This window comes from Chiloscyllium punctatum, chromosome 31 (assembly GCF_047496795.1).
Source record: "Chiloscyllium punctatum isolate Juve2018m chromosome 31, sChiPun1.3, whole genome shotgun sequence".
NCBI classification, from domain to species: Eukaryota; Metazoa; Chordata; class Chondrichthyes; order Orectolobiformes; family Hemiscylliidae; genus Chiloscyllium; species Chiloscyllium punctatum.
The window spans coordinates 45,321,384-45,336,645 of record NC_092769.1 but is presented as its reverse complement, the minus strand read 5'-3'; the positions used below and the strand labels follow the sequence as shown (position 1 = coordinate 45,336,645).

Sequence of the window (15,262 nt, the reverse complement as noted above, 5' to 3'; positions counted from 1 at the left end):
AACTCATTTACGATACCAAATCATTTAAATGAATGACAAAAACAAATCCAGAAATAAACATCCATTTCTGAGTTTGAATGTGCTCTGTGTAAATCCTGCCCAATGACTCTGTCCCAGAGAAAGGCTGCACATGCACCTGGCTGCACCTTGCCCCCTACAAAGCTGGTGGCTCCACACGTGTCCAGTGAATTTTTGCCCCAAATAAAGATGGCGGCGCGCACTCATGCCTGCAGCCACACTGAGGCAATTCCTTGTTTACTGAAAACACGAGACTGGGACGTTCAAATTAGTGTTTTCCGATGTGCATATTTTGTTCTTAAAACCTCTCCACTCATACAGAATCTCTCTCACCTCCTGCTGTTCCACAGACAGCCTTGATTTTTGCGGGTACCTATTCTCTGCCTGGTTACTCGTTTGTCCTTAGTGTATTTGTACAATCACTTTGGATTCTCCTTAAACCTAATTCCTAAAGCTATCTCATGTCCCCTTTTTGCCCTCCTGGTTTACCCAGAGTATACTCCTACTGCCCCTATACTCCTCTAGGGATTCACACAAACACAGCTCTCTGTACATGCCATATGCCTCCTTCATTTTCTTGACCAGGCCCTCAATTTCTTTCGACAGACAGCATTCTCTACACCGACCATCCTTGGCCTTAACAGGAACATACTGTCTGTGTACTCTTGTTGTTGCAGGCCTATGGAGGCAATGGCAGATGAGGACAGAGAAGCAATCATTCCCAGTAATGAGGTAATGTTGGGAAAGATAACAGCCTAAAGGTAGATGGGTCTCCTGGCCCTGATGGATTGCATCCCAAGGACTAAAGGAGATAGAGGGGGGAGGGGGGAGGGGGGGAGGGGGGAGGGGGGGTCAATAACAAATAGACTCGTGATAATTCACTAAAATTTGTTGGATTCTGGGATGGTTTTGACAGACTGGAAGCTGCAAATGCAGTGCCACTGTTTTTCAAAAAGGACCCGTTAGCTTAACTTCTGTAGTGGAGAAAATGCTTGAATCTCTCAAGGAAGTAGTGGTGAGATATCTGGGTAGAAATTGTCTCATTTAGCAGATACAGCATGGATTCAGGAAAGACAGGTCATGTTTAAGGATTTACTGGAATTATTTGAGGATAGGACGAGCGCGTTGGACAAGGTGGACTCGGTGGATGTGGTGCACCTGGATTTCAAGAAGGTATTCGACAAGTTGCCACACAAAAGGCTGCTGTATAAGGTAAAGATGCACAGCATTATGGGTAATGTATTATCATTGATACAGGATCGGTTAACCAACAAAAAATAAAGAATGGGGATAAACGGGTGTTTGGATTAGTGTTGGCACTACAACTGTTTGCAATTTACACAAATGTTTTGGAGTTGAGGACCAAGTGTATGGCGACAGAGTTCACATTTGATACGAAGGTGAGGTAGAGCAATGTCTGCAGAGGGCATTGTCAGTCTGCACAGGGATACAGATAGGTTATGTGAGTGGGTAAGGGTCTGGCAGATGGAGTTCAAAGTTGTGATATGTGAGGTCATCCATTTTGGTTGGATGAACAGCAAACTGGATGATGAAATGGTGAAAACATGCAGTGGCTGCTGTACAGAGGGAGCTGGGTGTCCTTGTGCATGAATCACAGGAAGTTGGTTTGCAGGTGCAGCAGGTAATTAAGGCAGTGAAGGGAATATTGTCCTTCATTGCTAGAGGGATGGTTATGCTGCAGCTGTACAGAGTGCTGGGGAGGCCACACCTGGAGTACTGTGTACAGGATTGATGTCCTTACATTAGCAAGGGTGTACTGGCACTGGAGGGAGAACAGAGGAGGTTCACTAGTTTGAGTTGGAAGTTGAGAGGGTTTGCGTATGTGGAGAGATTGAGAAAATTGGTGCTATAGTCATTGTAATTTAGAAGAATGGGAGGTTGGAGACAAAAAAATAAAATTATGAAGGGGGTAAGAAAGATGGAAGCTGGAATGTTATTTCCACTGGGGACGGTTGAAACGAGAGCATAACCTCAAAATAAGGGGGAGCAGATTTGGACTGAGTTCAGGAGGAGCTTCTTCAGCTCAAGGGTTGTGAATCTGTGGAATTCCCTGCCGAGTGCAGCATTTGATGTTATCAACTTGAATGCCTTTAAGGCAAAATGTAAATTTGTGAACAGGAAAAGAATTAAGGGTTATGGTGAGAGAGCAGGAATGTGGAGCTGAGGCCATGAAAAGATCAGGCCTGATCTTATTGAATGGCAGAGCAGGCTTGAGGGGCCAGTTGGCTAACTCCTGCTCTTATTCCTTATGTTTTAATGTTCCCACTTTCCAGCCATCCCTTTCCCTGGGAATAACCTCCCGCAAACAAATTTTGAAAGTGCTTCCCTTGTGCTGTCAAAATTGGCCTTTGTCTAATTTAGAAACTTAACTTATAGATATGGTCTATTATTTTCTGTAACTATTTTAAAACTAGTAGAATTATCAGAGAATCCCGACAGTGGGGAATGAGACAATTCAGCCCATCACATCGACACTGACCCTCAGAGCCTCCTAACCTCCCCCTGTAACGTTGCATTTCCCAGGGCCACCCAACCTACACATACGTGAACACTGTGGGCAATTCAGCCTGGATAATCCACCCAACCGACACATCCCTGAACACTGTGGCAATTCAGCCTGGATAATCCACCCAACCGACACATCCCTGAACACTGTGGGCAATTCAGCCTGGATAATCCACCCAACCGACACATCCCTGAACACTGTGGCAATTCAGCCTGGATAATCCACCCAACCAACACATCCCTGAACACTGTGGGCAATTCAACCTGGATAATCCACCCAACCGACACATCCCTGAACACTGTGGAAATTCAGCCTGGATAATCCACCCAACCTACACATCCCTGAACACTGTGGGCAATTCAGCCTGGATAATCCACCCAACCAACACATCCCTGAACACTGTGGGCAATTCAGCCTGGATAATCCACCCAACCTACACATCCCTGAACACTGTGGGCAATTCAGCCTGGATAATCCACCCAACTTGCACATCCCTGAACACTGTGGAAATTCAGCCTGGATAATCGAACCTACCCAGCATATCTTTGCACTGTGGGAGGAAACCAGAGCACCCAGATGAAACCCACGCAACAACCCCAATAAGGAGATCATCCCTTCCTTATTTCCCTGTTCCACCCAAATAACTTCACTGTACGTACTCCCAGGAATGTCCTCCTTAAGCACAACCATAATGCTGTCCCTAATCAAAAATGCCACCCCCCCTCCTCTTGTCCTCCTTTCTATCCTTCCTATAGCATCTATACCCGGAAACATTAAGCTGCCAGTCCTTTCCATCCCTGAGCCACGTTTCTATAATACCCATGATATCCCAGTGCCATGTTCAAAACCATACCCTGAGCTCATTTGCCTTCCCTGTCAGGCCTCTTGCATTGAAATAAATGCAGTGTAACTGCTAAATCCCACCTTGTTCTGTGCCTTGCCCTTGCCTGCAATGACTATTTGCCTTCTGAACTGTACCCCTCAGAGATACCTCTTTTCTCACTATCTATTTGCGATCACACCCACTCCTCGCTGGTTTACTGCCTCCCGAGTAGCATTAACAAGTCTCCCTGCCTCGATATTAGACACCTTCCAAATCAGGTACAATCCATCAATTCTACTCCAGAGTTGATCACAATGATCCAAAAATGTGAATCCTTTTCCCCTGCACCAGCTCCTTAGCCACTCATTGAGCACCTCCTCCTCCTCCTCTGTAATATGGACTTTTTTTCAAGATGTCACCATTTATTTCCCCACATTCTATATCTCCCATGTACTTCTTCACAGTAAACACTGATGCAAAATACTTGTTTCCCATCTTGCCCATCACCTGCAGCTCCACACAATGTCTGCCTTGCTGATCTTTGAGGGTCTCTATTTTCTCCCTAGTTATCCTTTTGTTCCTCATGTATTTATAAAAGCCCTTTGGATTATCCTTAACCCTATTTTCCAAAGCTATCTCATGTCTCCTTTTTGCCTCCCGATTTCCCTCTTAATTATACTCCTACTGCCTTTATACTCAAAGGATTTTTTGATTGGAATAAATGCAAAATATTACATCTTGATAAAACAAACGAAGGCGGGACGTACACTCATTAAACGTAAGGCGTTGAGTAGTGATATGGAACAAAGAGACCGAGGGCTTCACGTCTTTGAAGTTTGTGTTACATGTAGACTGGGTGGTTAAGAAGGTGTTCAAGCACACTTACCTTCATTGTTCACACCTTTGAGTATAGGAATTAGGACGTTATATTGAGGTTGTACAGGATGTTGGGGAGGCCTCTTCTGGAATTCTAAACCCAGCTCTGGTCATGCTGTTATAGGAAGGATATCATTAAATCGGAGCAGGTTCAGAAGAGATTTACTGGAATGTTAATGGGAAAGGAGGGATTGTGTTATCAGGAGAGGCTGGGACTTTTTTCACTGGAGTGTAGGAGGTTGAGGGGTGACCTTATTAAAAGGTTTATGAAATCGTGAAGAGTGTAGATAAAGGTGAATGGCCGGGAGAGAGGGGAATTCATTTTGAGAAGAGATGAGAAAGATTTGAGAAAAGACATTAGGGGTTTTTTTTAAATTTACATGTGTGGAATGAACTTCCAGAGGAAGTGGTTGTTGTGAATACAATTACAATATTTAAAATACATTCAGATAAGTACATAAATAGGAAATATTTGGATGGATGTGGACCAAGCGGAGGCAGGTACAATTAGTTCAGTTTGGAATTATGTTCGGCATGGACTGGTTGGACCACAGGGCCTGTTTCCTTGCTGTATAACATTAGGACTCTAATTCTCACTACCTCCAAATTCCTCCATCCTCACAACTCTCCCGATCACTGTCACCTCATCCAGCCTCACAACTCTTCCTTATTTATATGATGCCTCTCCAGCCACAGAACGCTCCCTATCTCTAATCTTCTCCAGTTTCTCAAATCTCTGCTACATGTGCCTTTCTTTAATTCCAGCCTTAAGGATACCCTCATTCACTCAGATTGGTTGGAAGACAAACTGGTCCTGCCTGGTCCTCCAGTCCCACCCTCTGCCTCCTATTGGCCTGCGCTGACATCAATCATCTGAGGCCCATTGTGAGGTGAGTGGTGGTATCCTCCCTCTCTGCCCTGGGATGAGCTTCATCATTCACAGTGAATGGGGCAGTATCACAGAGCACAGGGGCTGGGGGCTATTCAGCCCATTGGGGCTATACTCCCTCCCTCTGGAGATGCTGCAAATCTGTCCCAACTCCCCTCCCATTTGCCCATAGCCCCCCAAAATCTTTCCTTAAAAAGTAAAATTCCAAATCAGTTTATGAATAACTGCTGAATCTGTGTCCAGCTGCCATTCAGACTGTTCCAGATGCTCAGAATTTACTGAATAAAATAATATTCACATATTCATCCTGCATTAGTTGCCAATTACTTGAAAATAGTTATTAAAATTGTGACGTTGTTAACAATTCTTCTCTCTTTCTGTAAATTAAATACCTTGGAAACAAATCTGCACCTGGTTGAAATCATTGCTTAACCTTCTCAGCTCCAAGGATAATTATCTGTGCTTCTGCTAACTCTCCACAAAAGAGGAACACTTCTTATTTTCATTTATTAGTGTCAGAGAAGTACAGCACAGAAACAGACCTTTGGTCCAATTGGTCCATGCCAACTAGGAATCCTAAACTAATGGGGTCCGGTTTGTCAGCTATTGGTCCGTATCATTCGAAGCCCTTCCTATTCATGTACCCAATCGGATGCCTTTTAAATGTTGTAAGTCTATCAGCCTCCACTCCTTCATCTGGCAGCTCATTCTACACAGCTCAGTTTGAACACGTGGCCCCTTAGATCCCTTTTAAATTTTTGCCCTCTCAACTTAAGCCCATGTGCTCTTGTTTTGGACCCATCTAACCTGGGGGCAAAAGACTCTGGCTGTTCACCATATCCACGCCCCTCGTGATTTTATAAATCTCCGTAAAATCACCTCTCAGTCTTTGACTCTCCAGGGAAATTAACCCTAGCCTATTCAGCCTCTCCCTTTAATTCAAATCCTCCAACCTGGCAAAATCATTGTAAATCTTGTCTGAACTCTTTCAAGATTCACAACCTCCTTCCCACAACAGGGAATTTTGAACTTAAAACAGAATTCCTGAATGCCTTAATCAATGTCCTGTCCAGCCACAATATGACGTCCCAGCTTCTGTATTCAACGCATTGACCAATAAATATAAGTGTACCAAACGCCACCTTCACTAGCCTTCCTACCTGCACCACCACTTTCAAGGAACAATGAAACTGCACACCATGGTTTCTTTGTTCAACAACACTCCCAAGGACTTTACCATTAAGTGCATACGTCCTGTCCTGATTTGCCTTTCCAAAATACAACAGCTCACATTTATCTAAATTGAACTCCATCTGCCATTCCTTGCTCCAATGGCTCATCTGATCAACATCCTGTTGTATTCTGAACTAACCTTCTTCACAGTCCACTACACCTCCAATTTTGGTGTCTTCTGTAAACCTACCGACCATACTTCATATTCACATCCAAGTCATTTATTTAAGGAGCCCATATCCATTCCTGCAGCACACTGCTGCTCACAGGCCTCCAGCCCACAAAGCAACCCTTCCATCACCACCCTCTGCCGCCTACCTTCAAGCCAGTTTTGTATCCAAATGGCTGGTTCTCCCAACATTCAATGTTATCTAACCTTGCTAACCAGTCTGCTTTGTGGAACATTGTTCAGTGTCCATATAGACAACGTCCACAGTCTGCCTTCAAAAAAACTCAATCAAGTTAGAGAAAGACACTTTCCCACACACAAAGCCACGTTGACTATCCCTAATCATTCCTCGTCTTTCCAAATACATGTAAATCCTATCCCTCAGAATCCCTTCCAACAACTTGCCTGCCACTGATGTCAGGGTGACTGTCCTCTTGCTCCCTGGCCTTTCCTTACCACTTTTTAAAATAATGGCACACATCTTCCAGCACCTCATCTGTCACAAATGATGATATAAATATCTCAGGGAGGGGCACTGCTATCACTTTCCTAGCTTTCCACAAATTTCTGGGATACACCTTGCTACGATCCAGTACATCCACCTCTGTAATATGGACACTTTTCAAGTTATCACTATTATTTCTCCAAACTCTCTAGAACAGAATAGCACAGTATCTCTCCCACTTTCTGTTGTTACATAGATGGCCTTCTTGATCTTTAAGGTGCCCTATTCTCTGCCTGATTATTCTTTTATCCTTGATGTATTTGTAGAATCTCTTTGGATTCTCCTTAAACCATTTCCTAGAGATATGTCATGTCCCCTTTTTACTCTCCTGATTACCCTCGAGTATATTCCTGTAAAAACGTGATCCTGTACTCTCAATTCCTCTGCTTCTGGCATATCTGCTCCCAGGAGAAGCAATTCCACTCCAGGACATCCCAGAAAGGTTTCCTATTTCAAGGACCACATCTCCCTTCCACGTGATCAACAATGCCCTTCAATGCATATCCTCCACTTCCTGCACCTTCGCCTTTACACCACCCCTCCAACCACAAGAAGAATATACTCCACCGGTCCTCACTTGCCACCTCACTTATCACCAGATACAGCGCATTAACCTCTGCCATTTCTGCTACCTACAGGAATATATTTCCCTCCCAGCCCTTTCTAAGTTCTGCAGAGACCATGGGAATTTTGGTGCTGATGTGCTGTCCTACGGATACCTCAGTCACTCACCCTGCCAAATGGCCTAGTGAGATTATCACTCGATGGATAATCCAGATACCCAGATAACGTTCTGGAGCCCTGGGTGGGAATCCTGCCAGGGCAGGTGGTGGAATGTGAATTCGATAAAAATTTGGAATTAGGAATCTATGAAAGACCATGAATCCATTGTCGATTGTTGCGAAAAAAAACCCCATCAGATTCACTAATATCCTTCAGGGAACGAATCTGCCATTCTAAACAGGTCGGGCCTACATGTGACTCCAGACCCACAGCAATGTGACTGCCCTTTGGGCCCAGCCAGTGACACCCTCATCCTGTGAATGAATAAAAAAGGTCAAGTCTTGTATAAAACCATACTATTCTTACAGATAAGTGATGTCTTCGTAAATTTGCTTCTCAATTCCCTGCTGACGATTGGGGAAGGGGTGAGGAGAGATCAATAATACAATCCCAGTAAGGAGATCATCCCTTTCTTATTTCTCAGTTCCACCTGTATAACTTGCCTCGATATACTCCCAGGAATACCCTCTTGAAACCCAGCTGTAATGTTATACCTAATGAAAAATACCACTTCCCCTGCTCTGTTGCCCCCTTTCTATCTTTGCTATAGCATCTATACACTGGAACATTAAGCTGCTAGCCCTATCTATCCCTGAGTCATGCCTCTGTAATTGCGATAATATCCCAGTGCCATGTTCAAAACTATGCCTTGAGCTCATCTGCCTGACCTATCGGGCCTCCTGCATTGAAATAAATGCAGGGTAACTGCTCAGTCCTACCTCGTTCTCTGCCATGCCTTTGCCTGCCTTGACTATTTGACGTCTGAACTGTACCAGCCTCAGACTGAGCTCTTCCCTCACTCTCTCTCTGGGTTTACCCACATTCCTTCACTGGGTTAATGCCTCCTGAATAGCACTAGCAACTGTTCCCTTCCAGTGCCAGTACAATCCATCCTTCTGATGGAGGTCAATTCTACCCCACAAGAGATTCCAATGATCCAACAATGTGAACTCTTCTATTCCTATGTCATTGATACCAATAAACAACAGCCTCCCTTCAAAATGGTTATTCTCCCCTTTAAGAATATTCTGCTCCCTCTCTGAGACATCCTTATACAAAAATTACACATTCGAGTAATAAACCTTACACTCATCAGGTCATCATAAAAGGATTACATGACACATTGAAGGTTTGGGGAGACCTTTTGAGAGAATGCGATGATTCCAAGGAGAATTTTTATGCAGCAAATGGGATTGATCTGGAACACAATACTCACACACACAATGCGAATATCCAGATCCTGATATACTGAGTAATTCAATCAGAGTTTGGCAAAACATTAACTGAGATTACCATCTGAATGTCCACCTGTAATATCCTGTAATACAAGTTTATAAAATCTGTCACTATCAGTTCAAGTTAGAAACCCACACCATCCCCTACTCGTGGCCCAGGATTACTGTACATATTACCCTTGAGGACATCAGCAGTTAACTCAGAGGGAAATCTGTGTGTTTCTAGGATATTCCAACTTGAGATCTCATGTGACTGAACACAGCTGTTCTTTGACACATTGGAGAAAATGATCCAAGCGTCAGTGAGATATGGGGAACAAGAATGACTTTCTTTTCTTTCATTCCGTGCTGCCGCTCTGCCTCATCAATAAGACATGGGTGTGAAACGCTAATGCCTAACGATGGGCAACTTGTCTCCATCCTGACCAATGGGTAGGAAGATCCTCCCAATCACTCCAAAGCATATCGCTAAAAAGATGGCAACTCTGCCTGCTTCCCATTGCCCAGTGCTCCCAGTAAATGTTCGGAAGAATGGGAAGGGGGGATATCTCCTAGAAAAGGCATAACCGGAAAGATCTAAGAGGATTATGAAAAGAGAGAGATGCACAGGAGAAGGGGGCAACAAGTTGCCAGATGGGGAGTAACTTGGGAAAAATGGGAAGTTGCTCATTTTGGAGGAGATAATAAAGAACAAAGTACTATTTAAATGGTAGAAACTGTAGAAAGCTGCACCACAAAGGGACCGGGGTAATTGTTCAGGAAACACAGAAAGCTACCACACAGTTACAACAGGGAATCAGGAACGGGAATCGAATGTTTTGTTTCAAAAGTTTTCAGTATTAGAGTTTGGAGTATATACCTGAGAGTAACGTGTAGGAGTGCTGGTGAGACCACCATATCTGCAGGAATGAGAGCAGTTTTGGTCCCTTTAGATAAGGAAATGTGTCACTTTATTGGGGGCATTTCAGGGAAGATTCAATGAGATGATCCCTGGTTTGGAGGGATTATCTTTTAAATAAAGGCTGAAAAGGTTGGGACTCTACTCACTGGATTTTGGAGAAAGAGAGGTGATCTCATTGAGACAGATGGGATTCTTAAGGGGTTTGGCAGGATAAGTACAGAGGGGATGTGTCTGAAGGTAAATACTGAGAGGGGAGTCTGAAACCAGATTTTTAGTCACGGAATCAAGGGTTCTGTTTTGGATTCAAGTTTAAGGCGACACAGACGCGGGTACGGGGTTTTAGTAGCAATGGAGCTGGGGCGAGGTGGAGAAAAGCAACGTTTAAGAGATTGGAATTCCTGATGTTGTGATTGTGTGGATGTCTGATCAAAAGGTCATTTTGAGGTCAGATATAACAGCAATATTGTGAAGAGTGTCATTCTCCCTCAGAGAGTTCCCAGTGGGAGGGAGGGGCTCAGCAGAAAGGTAAAGGTAAGGCAATAAGTTTAACCGTGACAATGTTTCATTGGAGGAAACAGCAGCTAATCGAGTAGTGGGAGCGTGGTAAGCAGTTTGATAACTGAGTAACAGTGGAGTAATGGAGAGGGATGATGGGGAGGGAGAGCTGGGCATCGTCAGTGTACATGTCAAACCGAACACAGTGTGTTTGGATGATATCACCTCCTGGCACTATGTACGTGAGATACAGGAGAGACCAAGGATAGATCGTTGAGGGACACCAAATGCAAGGAATTCAGAAAGGAAAGGGAGAGTGGAGACGGAGCAGGATTTTCCAACAGCGGTGAGGTCAAATATTAGTTTTTCACAGAATGGGAGAGAAGGACACAACCAGAAAAGACCAACAGACAGAACAAGGAACAATATCGATGAATTGGCGAAGTGGAGTGATGAGGCGGCAGTGAAGGAAAGAGAGTTGGAAAGTGAGTTTAACGAGATTAGGGTAAAGGGTCAAGGTGAGCTCTGATAAGGCTTGACAAGACACTGGAGAAAGATGGAGGTTTAGGACAAAAACCAGGAACACCACGTGAGGCAGTTGGGCTCAGTGGGCTAGTGGGAGGGAGAGAAACAGCAGATCGGATTATCACAGTCTTAGTGACAGAGAAACTCCATGTGATCCTCACTCGTTGTTGGAGGGGAGAATGGAGAAGACAGGATGATGGGCAGTGTTTTACAAAGAAACAAAACCAGGGTTAGTGATATTTAAAATGAGTGAACAAACCTGATGTATTTAGGTTTTATCCAGAATATTTAAACAAACGACTGAAGTCCTGGTTCGAATCCCATCTTGGCAGATGGTGGAATCTGAATTCAAGAAAAAACAACGTATTAGGAATCTCCTGATCTCCATGAAACCATTGTCAATGGCGAAACAAATCCTGCCAACCTGAGAGCGGCCCAGCCAGCTACTCACTGTATTAATCACTGCCAAGTCTCAATACAGGAATGAAACTGGATGGACCAGTTGGCAACTAACAAGGCACCAGAAATTACAACCACAGAATCAGCCCTCTCGAAGGTGCAACGTTCTCCTCACTAAGATATGGTTTTTGGTGCCAAAATGTGGAGAGCTGTCTCACAGACTAGTCAAGGAACAGCCTGACATAGTCATACTCACGGAATCATCCCATACAGACAATGACCAGACACCACCATCACCATCCCTAGATACCGGGAGTGTGGTGCTGGAAAAGCACAACAGGTCAGGCGCATTCCGAGGAGAAGGAGAATCGACGTTTCGAGTCTAAGCCCTTCATCAGCCTGACCCGTTGTGCTTTTCCAGCACCAGACTCTTGACTCTGATCTCCAGCATCTGCAGTCTTCACTTTCTCCTGAAATCTCTGGATATGTCCCGTCCCACCGGCAGGACAGACCAGGCAGAGGTGGTGGCACAGTGGTGTACACACAGGGAGGATTTGTCCTGGGAGTACACAGCATTGGCTCCGGAGACCAGGAAGTCTCATGGCTTCTGTTGATTACCACGTCCCGTCCTCCCTTGGCTGATGAATCACTTCTGCTTCATGTTGAACAACACTTGGAGGAAGCACTGAGGCAATAAAATGGAGTCAAACTTACTCTGGGTACAGGATTTCAATGTCCACAATCGAGACTAGCTCTGCAACAGAATTACGGACTGAGCTGGCCAGGTCCGAACGGATATAGCTGCTCAACTGAGTCTACAGCGGGTGGTGAGGGAACCAACAAGAGTGTAAAACATACTTGATCTCATTGTTATAAATTGACCAGCGGCAGATGCATCTGGCCATGACAGTATCAGTGAGAGTGACCATCACACATTCCTTTTGGAGACAAAGTCTTGCCTTAAAGTTGAGAAAAACCTCCATTGCGTTGAGTGGCACTATCACCGTTCTAAATGGGACAGACTTTGAAGAGATGTAGGATCTCAAACTGGGTATCTCTGAGGCACTGTGGGACATCAACAGCAGCATAACTGTTCTCCAGCACAATCTGTAATCTCATGGGTTTGTAAATCCTGCACTTCCCATCACAATGGACAGGAAAGGAGGGCATGCCATGAGCAGCACCAGGCAGACCTAAAAATGAAGTGCCAACCTGTTGAAGCTATCAAACAGGACTATTTGCAGCTCAAACAGCATCAGCAGCAAATGATAGAACTAAGTGATCTTACATCCAATGGAACAGATCGGAGCTCTGCAGTTCTGCCACACCCAGTTGTGAACGGTGATGGATAATTAAACAACTCACTGGAGGAAGCATCACAGATATCCCCACCCTTACTGATGGAGGGGCCTCACTCATCCATGCACCAGATAAGGTGACAGCATTTGCTGCAATCTTCAGCCAGAAGTGCAAAGTGGGATGGTCCATCTTAGCCTTCTCCAGTGGTTTATAACATCACAGATGTGAGTTTTAAGCCAGTTTGATTCAGTTTGAATAACGTCAAGAAATGGTTCAGTAGTGCAAAGGCTACAGGCCCTGCAGATATTCTGGCAATAATACTGATGGCTTGTGCTCCAGAACCGGACACCCACCAAGCCAAGTACCACTCCAGCACTGGCACCTATCGACAATGTGGAACATTGCCCAGGGATGTTCAACGCAAAAACAGAGGGCAATCCAACCCAGCCAATTTCCATCTATCAGTCCACACTCGATCAGCAGTAAAGTGATGGAAGATGTCATCAACAGGGCTACCAAGCAGCAACTGCTCAGCAACAGTCAGCTGAGTGACACTCATTTTAGGCTCCACCAGGGCCACTCAGCTCCCGATTGTGTTACCGCCCTAATTCACAACCTGACAACTAACTGAATCCCAGAGGCGAGGTGAGGGTGACAGCCCAGTCCCACTCCAAGATCACTAATTCTAGCTGATTCCACCATCATCTCAGCTCATTTACGAAATCTCTCATCCATCGTGTGTTATCTCCAGACTTCATTATCCAAACACACTCAGGGCCAGCTTCCCACATTCAACCTCCCTGGAATATCAAGAAAGTCTAAATCTCTGGTTGTTGATTCATCAAAACCCTCCTAATTATAATCAACAGCATACAGCCATAGAGAGGTACTGCAAGGAAACAGACCCTTCGGTCCAACCCATTCATGCTGACCAGATACCCCAACCCAATCTAGTCTAACCTGGCCAATATCCCTCAATTTAAAATTCTCACACGTGATTTAATTCCTGACTATAATAATCCCTGCACCACACACACTTTGAGACCTCGACAACCTATTTTCTTTGAGACTCCCAACCATTTGTTAATTCATTACTTCACCTGTGTAGCTGTTTCTACAGTTGCTGAAGCAGCATGGTCTGAAATTCACAACCAAAACCTCTCAGGTCTGCTTTCCACCTTTAAGACATCCCTCAAAACCTGCTTTTTGGCAATGCGTTTGGTCACCTGACCTAATATCTCCATCTCTGGCCTTATGTCTAAAGTTCTCGAGCATTTTTGTGAAATTATAAGCATCATAATAAAAATACAAATTGTTGTTGATTTGGACATTATTTTCAAATCATCACTGTTGCTGAATGAACAATCTATAATACCACTTACCCAACCACATTGTGGGAACACCTTCACCACACAAACTGCAGCTGTACAAGAAAGTCAAACATCACCCTCTCCACAAGCAACAGGGCTTTGGCATTAATCACTGGTATCTGTGGAAGGAGAAACACAGTTGATGTTTCAGGGAGTGCAAAATGGATTAAATGGAATGAAAATGGTGCAGAATTTGATAATCAGAAATGGAAGGAAAATACACTTGCTTGTTGGAAAAAAAGAATTCTTGACTGTCAAAAATATTCAAGAAAAAAGTAATTTGATAATAGAGCAGTACATGGTCAGGGGCTGGGCAGCAGTGAAAAACTCATTTACAAAGGGTCTATAAAAGTAATAATACAGTAGTAAACAGACCAAAAATACACCCATGGTTCGAGACTCGATATTGACAAAGTGGTTATGAGGGCGCCCAGAGCTGAATCAGAGCAGGATTGGCTGCTATGATCCCAACGAGTCTGAACTAGAGAAAGGCTGCACATGCGCCTGGCTGCATCTTGCCCCCTAGAAAGATGGCGGCTCCTCACGTGTCCAGTGAATCGTTGTCCCGAATAAAGATGGCGGCGCTCACTCAGGTCTGCAGTCGCGCTGAGGCCATTCCCCATTTACTGCAAAAACGGGACTGGGACGTTCAAATGTGTTTTACGACGAACACAATTTGTTTGTAAAACTTCTCCGCTCATAGCAACACAGTTTTTCTCCCGTTGCCCTGTTTATTTCTTTCCTTACCGTATCCTTTCTCTCCATAACTTCCCGAACATTCATTACAGCGACTCTGCACTGCGCGTGAGGTTGATCACATGGTTTAGTTTAGCTCCGCCCTTTATTCACTTTGATTGGTTGGAGGACCAACATCACGCGAGGTCCTCCAGATCCGCCCACCGAGCTTTCATTGGTCCAGAGCTGACATCAATCACCCGCGGGTCACTTTGTTGGCTAGAGAATGCGCAGTGCATCCTGCCTTTGCTGATATGTTGGGTAATGTGATGGGAGAGTTTACTGAGGGTAAGAATTCCCTTTGTGTGAGCTCTGCAGTAGATTTCCTTTATTCATGGAGGGAATTGCCTTCCTACTCGTGACTGTATAGCTGTGATTGATGAATCAATACCATCTGAATCAGTACATAAACATCCCATTTTCACTGCTTTTCACAACATCTGAAATCTTTAGAACATTGTATCACACTCTTCTTTGCAA

General features: G+C 44.5%; 1 long non-coding RNA gene across 1 annotated transcript; it reads right to left on the bottom strand.

The window, feature by feature from the left end:
• Window positions 1-11,237: 11,237 nt before the first annotated feature.
• On the bottom strand, window positions 11,238-14,841 carry LOC140456820 (uncharacterized). The gene is made up of 3 exons (XR_011953157.1): window positions 14,795-14,841; window positions 14,060-14,166; window positions 11,238-11,321 (listed from the first exon to the last, which is right to left on the bottom strand). It is a non-coding gene; the product is annotated as an uncharacterized lncRNA (long non-coding RNA).
• Window positions 14,842-15,262: the final 421 nt, after the last annotated feature.